Raw genomic sequence first — 22,037 nt, forward strand, 5'->3', positions numbered from 1 at the left:
TTGTCCTGATCTTCTTTTTCTTTCCATTTTTCCTCTGTACTTTTATTTCTCAGTATTTCTTACATTACTCATAATATCACAGACTCATTTTCCACAAGCTCACTTTGCTGGCCTGTAATTTTAATTTCCTTGTGCTTGTGTATTTCTCCTGGACCTGCGATATTATACCCTGTCTCCACAATTTCATCCAGGATTTGGAAGCAGTAAAATTTAGTGTGTGAGAGCAATTTTTCAATGGAGCTAATTTTTAAAGTGAGCCATAAACTTAACCAGATTCAAAAACAAGCTACACTTTTCCCTCCACACCCCCCCCCCCCCCCCCCCCCCACAACCACTCCCCCCCCCCAACTTTCACCAGGTTCATTCCCCCTACTGTCTCATTTTCCAATAACACAAACACACGTGGAGTAACACAAGCACACGCTGAACTGTTTTACGTTCATTATCTCTTCCAGATATGAGTGGTTCATTTACACATTCAGTCACTGGACTGTTATGATTGCACAGACGCTGTCAATTATTTCACAGTTACAATCAGATGTACCAAAAATGTTTCTTCGAAATCGCTCACTCTTTCATCATAATCTGACTTGATAAACTGTGTCAAGTATCACAAAACAGGGGGGGGGTTTCGACATGTGCGGTCTGTCAAATTATCATTCATTTTGATGAACTATTCTTACTTTTTTTTCTGCGCAAAATTCTGTGTTGTTGTCATTTCCATCCCATATTTAGAGTGATTTTTTTTTTTTATCCTGAGAGTAGAATACCAGGACTTTTCAGGGGGAATGGATGTCCTTGTGTACCAGCCATGTTCCAATCTGACGTTTATGAGAGAGCTTAGAGTGCTGGAAATTAGATACATGCAAAGAGCTGTTGTTAACACTCAATTTGCACAGTATTAGTGCCCCAACATGTTTCGTACCAAGCCAACTCAGCTTTTCCCGTAAAAGACATAAAAAAAAGGTGGACAGATGGTAATTGGGAAGTTAACTCAGCCTTTTCTCTTAAAGACAAAAAATGTGTTTTTTTTTTGTCTCCAAATTCTGTATATTCTACTGTCCATGTTGCTAAATATTGTGTACACAAAGCTCCATCTTTGAAGATGAATAGAGCCTGTTGTCACTGTATTGTTGTCCATGTAACAAATCTGTGTATTTTTTCCTGCACTGCTGTGTCTATGGCAGGCTAGGCTTCAACACCCCCATTACTCAACTGAAAGAGCACTTAGGTCCAATACATTGTTCTCTTCAAGCATTTAGTTCACTCTCTCCCTCTTCTTGGATGGATGATAATTGGGAGGTTAACTCAGCTTTTCCTGTAAGAGAAAAAAATATATAGTTTTTGCCTCCAAATTCTATGAATTCTAGTCTGTATTGCTAAATATTGTGTACACAAAGTTGAACTTTGCCTTAATGATTAATTGAATTGTAGACCACGATAGCTGAGACCAAGGCTGATTTAATGAAATATGTTTGTAGGAATAGTCTGGGTTTTTATTTAGTAATGGAAGAAGCATCTGTCCCAGATGGAGGAACTCTTTAAGAGTTGGAAAACATTGCTTTTCCTGGTAGTAATGAAAACACTGGCAAATGTTTGCTCGCGGTGACTGAAGAACAGGATTAGTAATCTTGACGTGAGACTTTTAAATTGCCACACTTTTACTTTCTCCACATCCGTTTCATTCACCCTGTTTTAACCCCCCCTCCAAACAAAACAAAGCAAAGCAACACACACACACACACACACACACACAGAGAGAGAGAGAGAGAGAGAGAGAGAGAGAAAATGGAAAGATAAATGTTGCCCATCTAAATTATAACACTTGCGCAGCATTGGCTGGGTGTTTAAATTTATAATTGCTTATTTTCATGAGCCTATTGTGGCAGTCAAGAGACAGCTTGCCTGCACTTTGTTTGAGTTGTTGAGTATGTGAAGGCTTAATGTAAATTCTGAGGTCACACGTTGCATAAAGTGCAAACTGATCGGTATGTCCCAAACTAGTATCCACATTAAATTCTCATAAAAATTTCCAGTCAGCATATTTCCATGCCCCTGTGTTTTTTTTTTTTTTTTTTGCTTTTGACAAAGAACAGATCCGACACAGATTCGATTTTAGTAGAAATGCACATCAGTTCTACGTACCTTGTGATATGAATGAACTGTAGAATGAATGCGGGCCTTGAAACCACACGTAGCTTTCCCAGACTCCTACAAACAAACAGGAATGTCTTGTAGTCTATCAGGGTGCTTAAAATGACTGATGTACTGGGCTTTAAATCGAGCCGTCAGAATCCTGGCTCTTCCCTCTTTTAAGTTCAGTAAAGCCTGTTTTTCCCCCCACATTGCTGTGTCTGTAGCAGGCTGAGACTCAGCAACCCCCCCCCCCCCCAACCCCCCCACCTGAAGGAACAGTTACCTCCAGTACATTGTTCTTCTCAAGTATTTAGTTTTCTCTCTCTCTAGCTCCCTTTCTCTCTCTCTTTTTCTCTCGGCTTGGACAGATGGTAATTGGGAAGTCATTGAATATTTAGAGCCAAAATGAAGTGTCTCATCAGTAAGGCTCTGAATGACTCATATTTAGAGGCCATAAAGCTTACACAGCTTTTGTTGTTGTTTTTGTTTTAAACATTTGGATATAACTTTGTGGCTCCCCAAGTACTGGCTCACACATGTGTGGGCCTTTGCCTGTTTAATTGTCTGGCCTGCCCTTGGTTGGTGGGACGGGGCAGTGATGTGATTGATGACTAGTGTATTTGCAGAGAACGTCGTTTTTAACTAGAGACTGAGTTGGATGCTCAATATGTATGACTTCATCAAAGCTGCAAGGTTCCATCTGAGGTTAATCGAATGCTGTGAACTTTTCTCCTTCACTGCAGTCCATGCATTTAATCTCACAATCTGAGCTTTCCTGTTGCTGTGTCGGATTTTCTCCCTCTCCGATCGTTTTTCCCTTCAGTGAAGTCTCAAAGAACATGTTGTTTTTCAATAGGGAAGTCTGTCCCGAATGACAGAGGGAAACATTACTCAGTTCAAGAAGAATAATATGCACGAATAAACAGCCTAAAATATCATTGGGTTTAACTAAGGAGCTGTAGGCTGTCATTCTAATTAAAAGTGATTACGTGCTGGTATATCAGAACTAAGGTTTTAACTCTGCTGTATGTTTTGCTCAGCTAGTCGAGTGATCGCTATACCATACGTCTTGCTGACTTAGCTTTTCTCGTTCGAGGCTCTGTTAATCAAATATGTTGAACTCAGAATGTTCACTGAAGAGGAATCTAAACAATTCCTTCCCTCTGTGGTGTTGCTTTCATTTTTTTTTTTTTTTGGTTTTGGGCGAGCGCATACATCTGCTTGAGGTCCTGTCTGAATAACTTCACGCTTCTTTGAATGTTAATATCTACTCCATGCTGTCAGTTTAATGTCCTGCCTGAAATGTCGGAGGAGCCCTGGGCTTAGGTTTTGCAGGAGCTGCGTAATAAGGTTGTTTTGGCTGAACGTTGGTGCCAGGAGTCTGCTTTAGGCCATGCATTGATGTGTAATAGAGTTTCTGTGACTGAGTCGGGGCGGAGGGCCCATGCTATGGGGGATGTGTTAACGCGTTAATGGCTCTCTGGTCAGGTAAGCAGTAATGAAGTTTCTCAGGTGCGACTGACGCTGGCCTCTCACACACCTGCAGCACAGGCTTCAACAGGACGTCCTTGGGCCCATTCAGTCCATTCCTATAATCAGAGTCTCTCTGAGTGACAAAAAAAAAAAAAAAACCTTCTTGAGCTGCAGTCAAGAATCGAAAGATCTGTTTAAGTTTTCAATTTTATCGTGTGAAATCCACATACTATGCATAAATAGGTGTAGAGATTATGGTGACAGTTTTTATGGGTTTTTTTGTCATTGCTAAATTTGCGGATCTTATAGATAAGGACATGGAATCTGCTTTTGTTTAGTGGCCCTCATGTTTTGTGGTTGTAGATCAGTGCTCTGCAGAGGGAATCCATGGAGAGCTGAAGCTAGACGTGGTCGTTTTACAGCTAATTTGTGGCCAGTGTGGTTTGTGCAAGGGTGTGAGTCTCTCTCTTGACCCAGAGTGAGCACAATGACTGCGACTGTGATATTTGTAATTCCTTTAATAGAAATAGATGCATAGAGTACCATGAAAAGATTTTAGCACCCTGTCGGATTGTCTACATTTTGCATGTATTTCTTTTTTCCTATTAACTTAACCAGTTGTGAGTTGTACTGATTGTAAAGAGAGTTTTAGAGAAGAACAGAATGACAGCAAAGTTTGCTGTGGTTTGCTAATGACTGCGGCAATGCAATCTTCAAGTGGGGAAAAAAAAATATTGCCTCTTTAGTGAACTCCGTGTAAAGGGGTGTTTAGGGAGAGCTGTCCGATTTTTTTTTTTTCATATATTGACTTTGTTAATTAGGCCTTAGGATACCTGGGCCAGCTATGTCCAGTATAAACGTGATTAATGTGATTAATTTTGGCCCTTCATGTTAATAGTGACAATGGCAACACACTGTTTCTAAAGGCAAACAATACTTCTTTCCAGCTGAAATTTCTGAAGCCCTCTTGGAAAAAAACGTTGTTGTTGCATATCAGTCTGGAAAGAATTACAAAGTCATTTTCAAGGCTCTAAGGCACCAGTAAACCACAGCCAGAGCCATATGATTCAAATGGAGAGAGTTTGAGACTGGAGTGAATCTTCCTTTTGAGGGACATCCTGCCAAAAAAACTTTTCAGTTTAAAATCAGTCCAGAGGACACAAAAATCCCCAACAATATCCTGAGATTAACAAGCCTCTCTTACCTGTACTAAGGTCAGTGGTAATGACTTCAACATCAGAAAGACAGTGTGCATAGCTGTAATTCATGACAGAGTAGCATGGCGGAGAGCACTACCGACTAATAGGAACATGAGTACTGGTGTGCAGTTTGCCAAAAACACCTGGATGATCCTCAAAAGTTCTGGAACAATGTTCTGTGGTCGGAAGAATCAAACTTTATGGATAACACAGGCCTTGTTATGTCTGATGAAAACCAAACACTGCACTCAGTAGCAACAGTATCATGCTAGAAGTCAAGCATGATGATAATAATGCCATGGTTTTTAGGATGCTTTGCTGCATCACAACCAGACAGATTTTACATCTTGACAAAACCATGATTTCTGCTTAATATCAGAGAGCTTCATAGGAAAATATCAGGCCATCTGTTTATGAGTTAACACAGAAGCCCAGATGGGTGAGGCAGCAAAACACATAAGAGAGTCTACATCATAATGGTTCAATGAGAAGAAACTTGCAATATCTTGTTAAAGTCCAGATTTAAACATCTGTTGGACGTGAAGGAAACATCTATTGCTTAGAAACCTAGATAATATCACTGATTTTAAGAACTGCTTGGAGGAATGGGTCAAAGTTTCTCCACAGCACTTCAACTCACTCATCGGCATCTACTGGAAAAATTTGATTTAAGTCATTGCTGATAAAGTCTACTACTTTTTTCACACTGACACAAGGGGTATTCCCTTAAAGTTTCTTTAATAAGTAAACTGAATAAGTGTTGAAATTCTGTGTCAGCCAGGCTGCTTTATCTAGTGTGTGTGTGTGTGTGTGTGTGTGTGTTACTTACTCAAATAGCCTTAATGGCAGGCTTAAAGTATGCAAACTCTACATGCTTTGAACAAAAATCAGGATCTGTGTATTCATCTTAATGAAGTAACTTTGCACGTCTCAGACGTATGAAAACACCCCTGTTATGGTCATGAAATGCAACTTTAGCTGTCCAAAGTGACAGAAATGTGTTGGGTCTGTCTTTTGGCTGGTCTCCGTAATCCAGAGCTGATCACACTGTTTATTTGATTAAAAGTGAAACTCCTTTGGTAGTTCAGCTTTGACAGAGTGGGCTCCCTCAGCGTTATTTGATCATATTTCTTTCCGTATGCATGTGTATGTGAAGTAGTTGAATACAGAGAAGCCTAGAATATCACTGAGTTTATTTTTCATGGTTGATGAGAGGATTAAGGACAAATTTCAGGGTGAGAAACAAAACACTAATTATACTGAGGTCCATGCATCTGGTCATGATTAATGCATTGTCCGGTGGGTTTGGGGCGTAAAATTACTGTAATTTTGATGTAGTATAGCTCACAGAGAGAGACAGACAGAGACAGGGAGAGGGAAAGAGAGAGCACTTTGATGTCAGACTAGTCATATTCATGACATACGCTGCACTACAAATCTCCTCAGTTGGGGAAAGCCATCAGCCTTTCCAAAGTTATGTCCCCAGTTAAGAAGGCCTGTCCTGGGCCTAGTTGGGTAATGCATGCTTTTGTTAAGATGAAGCTGTCATAATAGAAAACTTGGTCTGGAAAATCAAATCTCTAAAACAGAGCAGCTCTTTTTATTGTTCTTTTTTTTTTTGAAGAAGAAGAACTCAGACAAAAGGCTCGTCTTAAATTCTTGCCAACTTCGTCCAATGTTTTGATGATCGGTAAAACTTAACCCCGTGGAACATGTTTTGGTCCATTCCTAGGCCTTTTCCCAGAGCAGTGACAGACTTTGGGTCTGGGGTGTGAATCTTAGGGTCTAATTAAAGGTTGCTGGGCTTAATCCCGCTGTGAGTCTGGTGTAGGATATCACAATCTTTATGAGAGCCACCCTGTTTTTTTGGGTTGAGTGGTCGAGAGGAACACGCTCTTTGGCCAGGAGAGGAGAGCAATAATGAGCCTCCCAGACGTTTTCGGCTTTGAAGAGGGGTTGCGACCCTTGTGTCAGGAGGGGGCCCTGGGTGACAGATACCATGAAGAGAGCCATTGTCATGTGAAGAGAAGAAGCCCAGTGCAGTTGGAGATTGCTAAAGCACATGGTTTACTCAGAGAGCCCCCTTTCTCTTCTTTCTGCATTCCTATAGCATGAGTAGAACTCTATCACAGTGCTGTTCAAACAGCCCCCAGCACACCTAGACACAGGCTGCCACATAATGAACGTTCATGGAAACAGAATTAATCACTCTGTAAGGTCAGAACTCTGTCTCTAATGCACATACATATGGAACAGGTAATCGCTCAGGTGTGCACTTCACTCAGTTCAGCAAGTCCGCACATCCTCAGGCTGGGGCTTGATAGAAGACATCTGAAAAGGACAAGCCACGAAAAGCTGCCAGTTTGCACTGAGCTGAAACATCAGCCTCATAATTGATTCGGGGCCCCAAGGGAGAAGAAAGTGGGTTATCACGCCAATCTCAGAGTGGAGACTGAAGCATCTGTACAAACTGAAGGGCAGATACAGTGAAGCCAAGTCACATTTTTTAGCAGCAATCACACAACCTATTATTGGAATTCTATCCATGCACACAAAGTCTGACCAATCTGTTTATCACCTGAAAGAGCATGAAAATTAAAAAAAAAAAAGAATTTTTTTGAGATTGATCTTGCTATTCAAACTTCTCTCCAAGTCTCTCTTTCTCTATCCATCTCTCTCTGACACACACAGACGCAACACACAGACATGCACAAGGACACACACATAGACACATGCAAACACCACACACACACACACACACGCGCGCGCGCACACACACGCACAAACAAACACACACACACACACACACACACACACACACACAAAATCTTTTGTAGCGCAAATGGTTCTAGTTTGTATGTTGGAACTATAAGTTGAACAATTAGGAGGTTAAAGTGCTCATTATGTTTCCACACTGCTGAGACATTAGTTCTGCCTCTCTTCATTCAAAACGTTCCTCTGCTACAAGACCAATTTTCTCCCTTTTTCATACTGAGAGGGCTTTCCAATACACTGTATTTGTTAGGTGGTAGTTTGTCCCCCTATGCCAATATTTTTCCGCAAATGAACCCATTTAAACGTAATGAATTAGCATTGGCCAGTTAGTCCTAGAGTTAGTCTCCCTTCATGGCGTATTTCCTTTTGTTTAAAGAGAAGACCCTACAGTTTGAACCGGGTTTCTGGACCAGTCTTTTTACTCACTTGCACCAGGGACTTGTTGCCTGTTTGCAGCAGGCCTTTCTTTTCTTCAGAGAGATATTTGTGATACAGCCTCATTATATTAAACATGGGACCAAACATGATGTAATACTCTATGAGCTATTTGAGTTTCACTAAATGATGTGAACTCTTCTCTGCTTTTGAAGTGGTGTTCCAAGTCAGTGGAGCTCTGTAATGTCAAAATGGCTGAACAAATTGTGTTTGGATGTCAAGCCACACGTGACCAGGTTCACAAAATACCGCAATATAAAAAGCATACATCTTAAAGTGGAAAATAATCTGTTCAGCCAACTAGTGTTTTCAGTCTAGCAAATCCATCAAACTTACTCCCAAAGGACAAGCCGTTGAGTGAATATTCATAGTTTCTTGCCGTTCTGTTGGATTCCATAACCGCAAATCTGCCTCTTTTTCCTTTTAATTTCCAAATTGCTCCTAGTAATTATCAACTTAAAATATCTCCATGATAAACTCACAACAAATATCAACTCAAATATTTATAGAGGAGTACAAATGCTTGGACAACAGCTTGACCCGCCAGCTAAAGCAGTGTAGCCCAAACAGATGTTTATCAGCTTGATTTTTTTTTATCCAGTGTTTTCTGTTTTATTTTGTCTGTATCTTGTCTGTTATGATTTATATGTCATCTCATCCCCATTTTGGCTTCGGGTTTTAGAATGATGTAGACGGTTCACGTTCTCGGGCTTCGAGTGCAGTTTTATTGGCATCTGTGACCTAAGTCAAAAAATGCTCTATTGCCACATTGTCTTGCAGCATAAAGAGTTACCTAAACTGGCAGTACTGATGGTTACCTAACCGTCAGGTATTTCTAATCACTTCACTCAGCGGGTGAATAGATAGATTTATGGCTCTAACTCTAAGAGGGTTCATAGGCCAAGGGGCTTGAGTTTCTCAGTTCAGCTCTATAATTTATGTTGTTAACTGTACTTTAGTAACTGTACTGTACTAATATTTGTATCAGTCACGTGTTTGCTACATGTTTTTCCTAAATGTATCTGCTTTGAGACTCTTGGGTTGAAGTCCTTTATTGTCAAGGATAGTTATTCTTTCTGCTACTGCTTCAGCTTATTTCACAGTCACTGACATGCTCACAGTAGCATGACCATTCAAGCTTTCATCTTACTTTCATCAAACAGCGCTGATCTCTTACAGTGCTGGGCTAAGACATGCTATTTTGGCTTTTAAAAGTAAGTGAAAGTGTACATTAGGGACATATATTATCATAAAGAGTGTTTCATCAGTTTTTTTTTTAGCATTTGGATTTATTTTATCTTTACCAGTATCTCTGGGGCTGGAATCTCTTTGAGGGGATTGGCTCAAGAGTGGGTGGAGAGAAGGTTTTTTTTTTCCCTATGAAAAACGTACATGTCTGTGCTGATGATATATGGACATGTGGGGAGGAACACACCAAAGAGACTGAGAAGGCGCATCGGACCTTTGCCAGCACTGGAAGCAGTTATGTAATGGCTGTCTCATATTGTACTGGAATGGACTTGTACACCTGAGGGCAATAAGCACAGTGACTGTACATGTTTGATTTCAAAATAATCCCTTGTATGAGTTTATAATAGACTTCAGTGTAAACATGTATTTCAGGCAGTTCAAGAGAATCCAATCCAATCTATTCACAAAGCACACTGTCATTAATTATCAGCTGAGTCTGAATTGGAGGCCTCTGGAGTCTGTTAGACACAAGCACAGTGACTGCACTGTTAGCTTTGATAATATAACTGAGTGCTATTCTCTTTTCACAAGAGAGGAGGAGTTGAAGAGAGAGAGAGAGAGAGAGAGAGAGAGGGAGAGAGAGCCTAAGCATTAAATCCTTTGAGGACTTTCAGAGAGATTTATAAGCAGCAGATAAGGCTGATATCCATCTGCAGCCACGCTTGCTCCTCTGGCTGCCAAAGCTTTTAAAAGGCAAAAGTTACATTCCTCACGTCTCTGTGAGAGAGGCCTAGAGCAGGCTCCAACAGTATAAGTTTGGGAGAGATACACAGAGCAAGAAAGGCAGAGAGAGAGAGAGAGAGAGAGAGAGAGAGAGAGAGGAGGGTGAAGAAAAGTGTATTGTGTACATTTAGAAATTTTACGTGCATTGATGAGTGCTCCTCTTCTCATGTGGTGAAAAAGCCATACATCCAAACATCAGTAATTCTATGGTATAGGTCAGTAGCAGAAAAACAAGACAATATGGTCAGTACTTACCAGGTAATTACTACAGGAGTATAAAATGAATACGTGCCTTAATGAACTCTTAAATCACCTTTGTGTGGAAATCTATGAGGACACTGGGCTGGTGGGGGGGGGGGGGGAGCGGGTAATGATCGATACTGAAAGTAGCATTAAATTTAATTATGTTTAATTGAGTAGTCATGAAACAGTGCCTGTTAAATTACCCTGATGAATATATCCCAGCTGATATGATGAAGTAATCTCTCTTTCTCTCTCTCTCTCTCTCTCTCTCTCTCTCTTTCACACATGTGTATACACAGACTACATCTTGAAGTAATCAGCTGAATGTAAAGAAAACAGAGGGACTGTGGTAGAGTGTTGCACTGACCACACGGGTGAGTCTGCTCTCTGCTGGAACTCCACTAACGTGTTTGAAGCAGAAACAGATAGACTGACTTAGCCTCCTTATCCCCTATCTCAACTCTGTCTGGATTAGAACTGAGTTACACTGCTACAGAAAGAGTACCACTCTTCATAAAAGTCAAAAGTGCTCAGGTTATGTTTGTTATGAATGAACTGATCCTAACCAGCCTTTACAGCATCAAATCCGCAACCTTTAATATTTCCTCCTGTGTTCTATATTATTTATGAATGGGATATTGCATGCTGATACAGCTCTGATAAAATAACCTTTATTTACGTCTCTGAGGTGCTGTAGACATGAGAGAAGGGGATACACTTTACTTTTCAATGTCAGAGTACACACATGCTCTACATAAACATGTCTTCAATTGAAATCACATGAATTATTTCAACATATGTGCTTATGTATGTTTCCCATTGACTGTGTTTCGAAGTTTTAATTTTATGTGACCCTCGGAGATGATATTCTTCAAACCCCTTAGCCCTCAAGGTTTTGTTCATTCTTTACTTTTATCCTGCAAAAAGCAAACTGGCCCGCTCTAAGCAATGGACAAGAGGAATCAAAAAGATTCCCGGCGTCTGCGTCTCTGAGGTCATAGATGTGACAGCGTATTAGATGACAGAGCCGAAGTATATACTTGCTTGTCTTTTTGGCACGACAAGCATTCTTTGTGACACATGAGTACATTAGGTCATTTAGCTGCATTTTAAACGTTTTGTTTACTGCTACTTCGCTACATCCCCAGAGATCTTGGTCACTCTGGTGTGAGAAAGGCCTGTTTTTTTTTCTCAGTTTCTGAATCTCCAGTTGGCCATTCGTGATCTTTCAGTCACACACAGTTTCTGTTGTCTCCGATTAAAGTGATTGTGGGTCTATGTCATTTAAATGTGGTGCGTTACATTCAAATGAAATAATACCAGTCCGTTCCCTTAAGTGTTCTCTTTTTTTTTTTTTTTTTTTAATATCATGGCCGTGGTTGGACTTTCATTAGGGCGCAGCTGGGACTTTTTTAAATCTTGGCATCAGAGAACACTGCTACAGACACATTTTTTTTTTTTTTTGAAAAGATTTCTTTTACTGCTTTGGAAAAATATGGCAAATCTTTTGTGACATTCACATGGGTCGTAAGTGTCTCAGGTTTTTGCTCCTTTACTAATCCTTTCGTTGGAAACAACCACACTCCATAGGCTCTGTTTCATTTTACAAGGTAACATATCACTTTTTAAGTAGGTCCAACCCTCTGGGTTGCATGTAAAATTGTTTAGGCTTTACTTAAGAAACGTTTTGTATGAAACTTGGCTCTGTATGTCCTACAAAATTGTTACTATCACAGCGCACTCTTTTTTATAGACATTTGCGCTGGCCTTTCTCTGCTTTACAATCCCAGTGCCAGCATCTCTGAGTAGCACTTTATAATTGTCTCACTTGAGTATTTAGAAATATCATTTGGAAACACAAGTATCGCCTGGAAACAAATAGAAAGCAGATCAAGAACTTGTGTGTTCAGCTCGCTGCAAAAATACACCTGTGTACACTTCTTACAGTAATTACTCCAATGATAAAAGGGTGCTATATTTCAGCTTTGGCGCTTTTGAAGCCCAGAGACCATTATTTATTGATATGAAAACATTAAAAGAATAAAACAATACAGAACGACAGAAAAACTTAAGAAAAAACTGTGAGGATACAGAACGCAAAAAAAGGAAATCAGAAACAAATCCTCTTGCTCTGGGCTTCAGTCCTTTCTGGTCTGTGAATTGTGAATTGTGGATGAAAATCTGGCTCCTTGTGTAAAGCTCTCAGTCTGTTGTTTTGGTGCGCTGTGGTGAAGCTGGCGAATTGTCCTTGGCCTTTTGCCCCAAGACTGCCTGATGGATCATATGGGATTCAAAGAATGAGGACAAACAGCAGAGTGATGTGAAAGACCGTAAACAGCCTAGGCTGGGGAAAGGAATTGTGCATTTGTGTACACAATGGATTCTTTCTTGGAGTGTAGGAGGATCGGAAAGAGGAGAAAAGTGCCTCGTGTGAAACGGTATAGACTGGCGGTGGATCTGCTCTTTCATGTATGTGTAAATCTTTGCTGAAGGGGGATGGTATAGAATATCACGTACTTTAATATTTCCAGTAAAAGCAATTTGATTTCAAATACTTGCATGCGTTTACCAGCTACAACTGAACACCTGTTGAAGGAAAGCTTCGCTTCTAACCACATGCTTTGGGATCAAAAGAGTGCCTTCGGCTGGTGAAATGCTGGGCCTCTGCTTTTGGAATCAGGTGAATGGGGCAGAACAATAAGGTCGTTGTGACAGAAGAGCAGCAGGTGCAGAGATCTCCATCCACAGAGGCTCCCTGACCTGATGATGTCCACCCCTGTGATGCTGCGTCACCCTCAGTCTTAAACTTAAGCTATTTTACCTGTCTTCCATTTTAATATTGCTGTCTCCTGAGGAAATACCAGGGGAGAGGTCATTTTGAATGTTTTGACTCTACAAGATCATTAGGCTATTGTTTCTGTATTAATATTATGTATTTACACTTGAAGAGTCCTTTATTACTGAAGGCACATTGATCTCCATCTGACTTGCAAATTCCGGGGTTATCAGTAGGGAGCTACAGCCGGATTATCACCAGATGTAGTGTAATTAGTTTGAGTAATGCCTTGTGGTAATTGGCTAAAGCGTAAGATTTTTCTGGGAATTGAGTTGTACAATGCGCAGTGTGTGAGGTATTCTTAACACCAGAGGAAACGTTTTAAATGGTTATTCTTAAAAGTTTTTGGCATGACCACATTCATATTGAACATTTTCAGTCCTAGGAGTGAGCAATAATTTCTGACTCCTACACTGACATTTTTCCAGTGAAAATACTCAAAGTGAATTTGGAATGGAAAGTATTACATTAATAAAAATCTGGAGAAACAGGACAAAGAAACGTCTTGGACCTCAGTAGGACCGTAGTATTCTACGATTTGGAATACTCTGAAAAACTCTGATAGACTGTGTCCTACACTATTCTACAAGCTGATTACTGAATACTAATGAATAAAGGTATTGCTCTTGAGACAGAAATTTGACGTAGAGTGTCGGGGTGAGGAAGTCACTGGAGTGGGATGGGGTGCTAGGAAATGGTACAGAGGATGTGAGGCAGATCAGACAGGAAGTGTGTGCCAGGGTAAGGGTTAGTAAATCTGTCAGCAGGTAGCTGTGCTGCCTTAATCTGGGTTATTGTGCCATTTGACTTCAATGCTCTCTATTTGGGCTGGTGCCAGGCCAGTAACCTATACTATATCTTGGATTGCGTCCAAAACTTTGCCTGGCCAGTCAGAACACATACTGGCACATTGCCACTTGCTAATTCACTCATTTCCATCTTTCCAAGGGTCAGGATACTATATACACACACACACACACACACACACACACAAACACACGCGCGCGCACACACACACATGCACACTATTGTGAACACTAAAACTCACCAAAATTAAAAATGTAAAAGAAAACTCACAATTTAGTACGTAACAAGATAACAAGCACTATCTATAACTACTTTGTTTTTATTTCTGTTTACAGCCTGGACACAATAGCAGTTTTGTGATACTAACAAACGCACAGGAGAAAGTGTTGCAGGAATTCTCTTGACATTTTTCAGTTCGTGTATAAATTATGTTTGATATTGATGGTTCCATTAAGATGGATAAAGCGTGTTGACAACGAACTGCCCTTCCTACGTCAGCAGACTCCATGCATCAACTAATGTAGTAAACATAGTATATCCAAATGCCAGATGTTTGCATGGGATCAAGTTAATTGCTGGCTTAATTTATAGTTGTCACTATATGATCAAGCTTTGACATTTTTGGGAACTTCTCTAAACTGGTTTTCACAGACATCCACCTGTATCTTAAAAAATACCGTCTAAAAACTCTGCCCGGTTATGATGATTTTGTTTAAAACATTTTAGACGTCAGCAGCATAGAAATGGGCTTTGTCATAAGCTGTTGTTGGACTATTTCCCAACATAAACAGGGGGAGTTTGGCATCTATTTGTCATTGTTTCAGGCTTTCAAACCATATAACAATTTGCAGGTGATTAAGGGGATTCTTTAGGCAGTGTTACTGTGAATGCATAATAATGTTGGGAAATGAAACTGAAATGATGGGAAAATGGGTTGTGAAATAGAAGCTACTAATTTGCCACAAGTTAATTTCCCTGACGGTGGTGCAATCTTTCAGAAACATCTGGATCATGCTGTGTGACAATTGACCAAAAAAATGTAGCTGTATTTCTGTACTCTCAGAACAGCTAATGTAGGTGCGGAAACCCTTAGTGTTTCGTTCATACTGATCTGTTAAGACACCTTGACAGTTGTTGATTTCAATTTGTTTTGATTTGAATTTTCAATCTGTCAAAAAAATGGAATTTGCTCTGCAATCACAAACACTGATAAATGAGTTATTTTAACAGTTACAGAACAATGACCAGGAAACATTTATTTGCTCATTTACACGGCGAACAGTGCAAGTGTTGCTTTCGTATAGACTTGTATTGTTAAATGTGATGGGGAATCGTTGCTTGGTTGTCTTCAAAAAGCACAAAAGGTTGAGTAAAATCGAGATGGTTTAACTCAACCTCTCAGTCAAGAAAAAGTAAAAATTTTGCCACACTTAAAGCTTTGAAAAGCAGGTTCAAGAGAAATGTTAATCCCACTAAAATGACTAGGATGAGCATGAGCATGCTTAGGGAAGACGTGAGTACCACCTCAGGTAAATCATTCATATTTTTAGGGTAACATTTAACGTGTCCTCTTTCAATCATTCTCACTCTCGACCTTTCCCTCCGAATCTAACCCAAGGCTCATACCACAACCACATGTTCATATTGTTTATCAGTCTGCTTTTGGAGACTAGCCAGAAATGATTAAAGAAAATATTTCCACGCACCTCAATACAACTAGAGTCACAGCAGCTCTGGAGCTGAAATAGCTTTTCCATCAAAACAGTGATGTTAGTGGGTGTTCTGATCAGAATGAAAAAACAGAACAGAAGGATTAAAACAACAGTGAAACCCTTCCGATCATAAGACCATGACTCATTTCTTCTCAATTCAAGTGGCTGGGCCACCATTGAGCTTATGCCGGGAAAGAGTGATATATTCATACAAAGTGTAACCACTTTTGAGGGCTTCAGCATTGGGAATATCATTTGAACATGTTGGTAGGATATAGTTGGAAGAGTTCATGCAAGAAGCCATCACAATCTGGTTATTCCCACCACACAAAGTTATGATGGTGGACCAAGGAAGGAGAAGAGTCAGCCCAACACAAATATATCTCTGCTGCATTGTGCCCTGCAAATAATGTGTGTAGTACCGGCCAGAGGAGTACATCATGTGCCAGAATGTTCCTGTCAGTGGTTTAAAGATGTGTCTCTGATCTTTTACTCACTGTTGGACTGCTGAACTCCACTCTATAGCTTTGTGTTTGTTTTCTCATTTGGGATGTTTTCAAGAACGTTGGATCTGATCCTGGAAAGGTTCCCTTTAACCGAGCGAGTGCAGTGAGGTCTGATCATTGTAATGGACGTTAGGCTCCATGACAAACTCTCAAAATTAGCATTTGATGTCCATTTTTGTAGACTACTCCTCAGTGATTTTTTTTTCCCTGTTGGCAGTTGTGCTAATGTCTGGTAGCTTGTTTTTCCACTTTGCACGTTTAGAGTTGTGTTTGGATTCTTGCTGGGGAAAATTTTTTGCAGAGCTGTCATATGAACAGGGATGTCTGGATAGATCAATGGTTCACAAGGGTTGATGATTTACAGTGCTGGGTGTTCCTCCTGTGATCACAGGGAGAAGATCTTTACAACCGTGACACCCTCATTCTTTTTGAAAGAATGAAATGGTAATTGGACATTCTCTCAAAGTGGCGAGTTAAGATCCAAAAATAACTTTTTTTTAAAATAAAACAGAAGAGAGAAGGAAGTTATGGCACTCTCACAACTGAGTTGGGAAAGAACATCAGAGTAAATCTTAAAACCTATTCAAGAGGAACAACATTTAATTGCAAGCCTGCCAGCATATAATGTTTCCGCCAAGAGAACAATGTTCAAAAGAAACATACGTACTATAGACAAGGGCTTACTTTTTCGGAACATCAGATCTCTACCATGTTAAAAGGAAATGGATGTATCACGGTGTTTATGTACGTAAAGTAAATATATGAGTGTGCTGTAGACGTTATGAAGAGGTTATCACAAATATAGCATGCCCTGTTTATAGGATACTGATAAGCTTAATGTTTTTTTTTTTCCTATTTGCATTTTGTTCTCTTTCCCGTAATGGAAACTTGCCAAAACATATCCAGTGCTCAAGAGAAAGAATATCCTGTCTTGTGACTTCACAGAGATTTATGTTTTCAAGATCACAGGCTTTGGAGGAGAACAAATTGCTTGTTTTCTTACAGAAATTTTTCCCATTGTCCACTGTGAAAGACCAAATTAGTATTGCTGTGAATGCATCAGCTAATAAAAGGACAGAACTGTGCAGAATTTATAGTTTTGTTTTAACTCACAGCACAGCATGGTGAAACGTAGGACAGAAGCCCGTGTTTACAGTGGCTTTGCCATTGTGTAGCCTTTATGCTAGAGAGATTTTACTTCTAATTTCTCAAACATGTATTTCAAGATGTTTTCCCTCTGCATTCCTTCAGCATGTTTCCAGTGAATAATTTCTTTTTCTAGCACAGCAACAGAACGATAAGCTTCTGCTTCGTTTGCCATCTCTCATACATCTAGTCCAAAACTGTTGGACTGTTTCATCCCGAATTGAAACTAACAACCTGTTACAAAGCAATATTGCTGCAGATTTTTACTTTTTTTTTTGGTCATAGATTGAAAACTGACCAGGAGGGTTTGTTTTTTTAGCACGTTGTTTGACAGTCAGCTCAAGCCCTGCACTTTTAAACCCCGAGATTACGCAAAAATAGGAATTTCAAGGAATCTCCTCCTGGTTGGGCATTCCTCCCAAAAAAAAAAAAAAAAAAGTAACAAAGTGGATGTGACAGGACAATATCACGTCCTAAACTTTCTATCCATAGATCTCCCAAACACTATGCGTCTGTCCCTGGGCTTGCCTCCAGGGTCTGATTACATTAAACTCCCTGTGAGAGATCAGACGTGACTGGCCATCATTTCCAGACTATAAGTAGCTGACCCAGCCGGCTTATCTCCACCTCTTAATACCTCATATCGGCTCGTGGGCGTCGGCAGCACTCTGAATCCCCGCACCTGATCTATTACGTGATTAATTTCCTTTCTGAAAGTTGCTCCCTCTAAAAGCTTGATCAACATTTTCACTAGCTAGGGGTGGCGGGATTATGTACTGGTAAGAATTGAGTGAAGTGGAGAGAGAAAAAAAAAAATCAGGGTTCATATAAACGGCGAATTCTTCGAATGGCTCCGGTCTAAATGGTAGCAGCGGTATACTCAGCAGGAAGCAGCATGTGCGAGCTGGAGCGAGGGACCCCGGAGAGGAGTTTGAGAGTACAACCATGGTGATGGTGAAGCCAGTGGGGCCGTTGGGGGTCAGACAGTCAGTGGAACGTTGTGGGACTGTAAAATAAATCACAAAACCTCCGGAGAACTGTATGATATAAAATACTTAGAGAATAAGTGGTGAGAATGTCTGGAAAAATACAAAAAAAAAAAAAAAGTGCTGAGTGAAAGGAGAGAGGAGGGCAGCTGCTACGTGTTAGCCTTTAATGATATCTTTTCTGTGGCCTGTTCACACACAGCTCTCTCCATTGCACAATGGAAAACATTTTTTTTTTCATCTTCTTCAATGGATACCACCCTGAGTGAGAGTGGCTGTATGTACATTATGTACAGGGAGATTTTGAGTGTGTGTATGTGTGTGTGTGCGTGCTAATAGACGTTGCACCTGCCCCTCATTTTTTTAAGCTAATTTTTTTTCCATTATTTTTATATAGCAAACAATTGCTGTATTTGAAATGTAATGTTTTAGTATTGATTAAATTACTTGCTTTGTCTTCATGTGCATTTATAAAAGAATGCACCTGGAAAACATAGAGCAGCATGGAGTGATCATGTCGTGTAATGCAAACTGGTTGTGGGATGATGACAAAATGAAGTGATTTAGTGCTGCAAGCCATGTGGAACTAAGTTACTGTCAGTGGTGTCTGTGATTATACAGATCAAACAAAGAGGTGGTTCAGACTGGAATTTTTAATAAAATATTATTTCTCAGTAAAGTGTTGCGCCAACCTATATCATTTTGTTATGTGAAAAGAATATTGCAACAAATGGTTTTTAAAGTGTCAACTGTTTATTTTGCTTTTGCGGTTTGTTAATGATTCATATACAGTGAATGAACTGGGTTTAATTTGTTTGGGATGCCAGCTCTGGATGGATTGTGTTGAAGGCCCTGTTAGCAGCTCTGTGTTTTTTTGTGCGCGTATGATGGATGTTAGAGAATCATGAAATGATTACAGATTGCTTTTAAATCAGGCTTATAATGGGATAGTTGTTTAGTGGTCAATGAATGACTTGCTTGTTATGATCTTATGTATTTTTGAATTGATTTGAGTGGATTTGATTCGGATTGCGTTGTTTTGAGTTATTTGAGGGTTTCCAGTGATTCATGGAGAAATGAATTCTTGTGTATTTACGTAGATCTATAAATCCATAACTGTGTGAGGGGGGAGTCTGTACTTTAAGGTTAATTAAAAGGCGTTGAAGAAGAATAGGAATAAATCTGACTAAATGGACCATTCACTGAGAGATTCATCAGGTGCAGATGGAGTAATGCTGTTAATTTTGGCAGAACTGTTCGGTTTCAGATACGCTTATAATAAACTGATGGACATGATTTAGAGACTATTTATACATTTTTACTCTGATATACTATACATGTGAATGTATGCAGTCACAGATCTTCATAATCCTTCGGTATACGCAAGCAAGCACCCAGCTGACTAGGGGTCTAAGTTTATTTTAACCCATGATTAAAACCTTCAGAGGGTGGATGGCACGGTTTTACTCATAGGTCTAGCTCTCTCTCTCTCTCTCTTTTTATATTCCTTGGGTCAAGAAAACATGGAGAAGAATTTCTCTGGCTGAGTGATTGCTGATTCTAAGACAGATGTGAAGACAAAACAGGAAAATCCCTGACGATGTTTTATTACCACAAAACACAAACACGGTACTGCGCTGAACCCCAATTACTACTCGCACAACTCAGACCCGCTCTCGAAGTTTTGCTTGGAGTGCAGGGATACAAAATTTTGCTGCTTTTGTAATATAATTTCAGATGATTTAACCTATTAACGGATCTGGTTTTTGTTGTTTTTTATGCCACTGTGCTTGTCTCATACAGCATGACAGAGATTTCTGAATGATAACCATAGCATTGGAGCAAGACATGATCTTACCAGATATAAATAATATAACACAAGTTAAATCTGCCTTAGCATTTTTCATTTCATTTTGTGTCAGTCTTAAGGCCCAGTATTACGACTTTTCACAGCACTGTCATAGCCCTTTAGCTGTGTTATTTCTTTTCTGCCTCTTTATTTGTTCGTAATGAATGACAATGGCAATAATTTTAGGACTGTACAAACATGTAGGTTCACATGACCACGTATTTGTGAAGGTCATACGCATTGATACATACACAAATATTTGAAAATGCATAATTCAGATTTGACACATTCATGTGCATGGTGCAGACATGTTAATTTTCACCATGACAAATAGTGTTCAGATGTTATATAAACACACAATGCCCCAGGAAAACACAATATCAGCAAGTCCAAGTAGTTGCTGAAACTCCGTGGAGTCAGCAAAACTAAAACATCTTGTCATTTGGGGATCGCTGATTGACACATATAATGACTTTCATAAATAGTGCAGTCACAAATCCATGTTATTTGTAATGGTGTTTTATTATAAATACATGTTCAAATATGTATTGAAATGTTGAAATGTATAAATATATGTTTTGTGTCAGAAGTTGGTCCCAACTTTCTTTCTTGGAAATGTCTTACATGTAGTCATTGGAGAGTACATCTAGAGAATAGTCACTTTACTTTTACATTGACATTTAGTCAATTTGCAGAAGCTTTTATCCAAAGCGACTTCCAAGACAGATTACAGAACCAAGCCAGTAGTCATTGAGGAGCTGATTGTTGCATAAGTACCACTGCTAAGTTCATTATCAGACTAGATACACATGCAAGTCAGTTAAAGGAAAATAATAGAGTGAGCTACAAGGGCGTCAAAAAGTCCCTGTGATATAAATTATCGCGTGCTGAGTTTCGCAATTAAGTGCTAGATTGATCTATACTGTGAAAAGAGTCAGTGCTCATAGGTCAGTATAGGCAGAAGTGCTATGTAGTAGACAACATGGAGTGATCAGTGGAATGAGTTATTTATTTCTTTGAATTAAAGTAAAATTATCCAAAAAAAAAAAGCAGGGAGTATCTAAAAACAGAACACAAAGAAACATGCAGCAACACCTTAGACTGATAAACAGATTGTTAAACTGTCTAAATACAAAACAAAGAGTCTAGAATTAAAGAACAAAGAAACAGATAACTTAAGACTTACATTAGACATTATGGTATTATGACATGATAGGTTAAATGAATGAAATCCAATACCAGTAACTCTTTAAATCCATGGATAACAGATAATTATCACAGATAAATGATGCAGGTGGTGTCTGCTCTGTTCCCTAGTCGTCGCCATTAGCAATAATTAAATATGTAATATCATGTTTATCTTTGTTTTTTTTTTTCATGTGCATTCTCATACATATTAAATAATCCTATCACCAAACATTCCATTTGATAAATGTAATTAATAATCCATAAACACTTTTAGGATCCAAACTCATTTTCCGCATCTGTAACACTTGTTTTCTCCCCATACCCACAGGTGACACGCTGTAACACCTCCCCTCTCCCCATACCCACAGGTGACACGCTGTAACACCTCCCCTCTCCTCATACCCACAGGTGACACGCTGTAACACCTCTCCACTCCCCATACCCACAGGTGACACGCTGTAACACCTCTCCTCTCCCCATACCCACAGGTGACACGCTGTAACACCTCCCCTCTCCCCATACCCACAGGTGACACGCTGTAACACCTCCCCTCTCCCCATACCCACAGGTGACACACTGTAACACCCCCCCTCTCCCCAGACCCACAGGTGACACGCTGTAACACCTCCCCTTCTCCCCATACCCACAGGTGACACGCTGTAACACCTCCCTTCTCCCCATACCCACAGGTGACACACTGTAACACCCCCCCTCTCCCCATACCCACAGGTGACACGCTGTAACACCTCCCTTCTCCCCATACCCACAGGTG

This window comes from Chanos chanos, chromosome 13, assembly GCF_902362185.1.
Source record: "Chanos chanos chromosome 13, fChaCha1.1, whole genome shotgun sequence".
Lineage (NCBI taxonomy): Eukaryota > Metazoa > Chordata > Actinopteri > Gonorynchiformes > Chanidae > Chanos > Chanos chanos.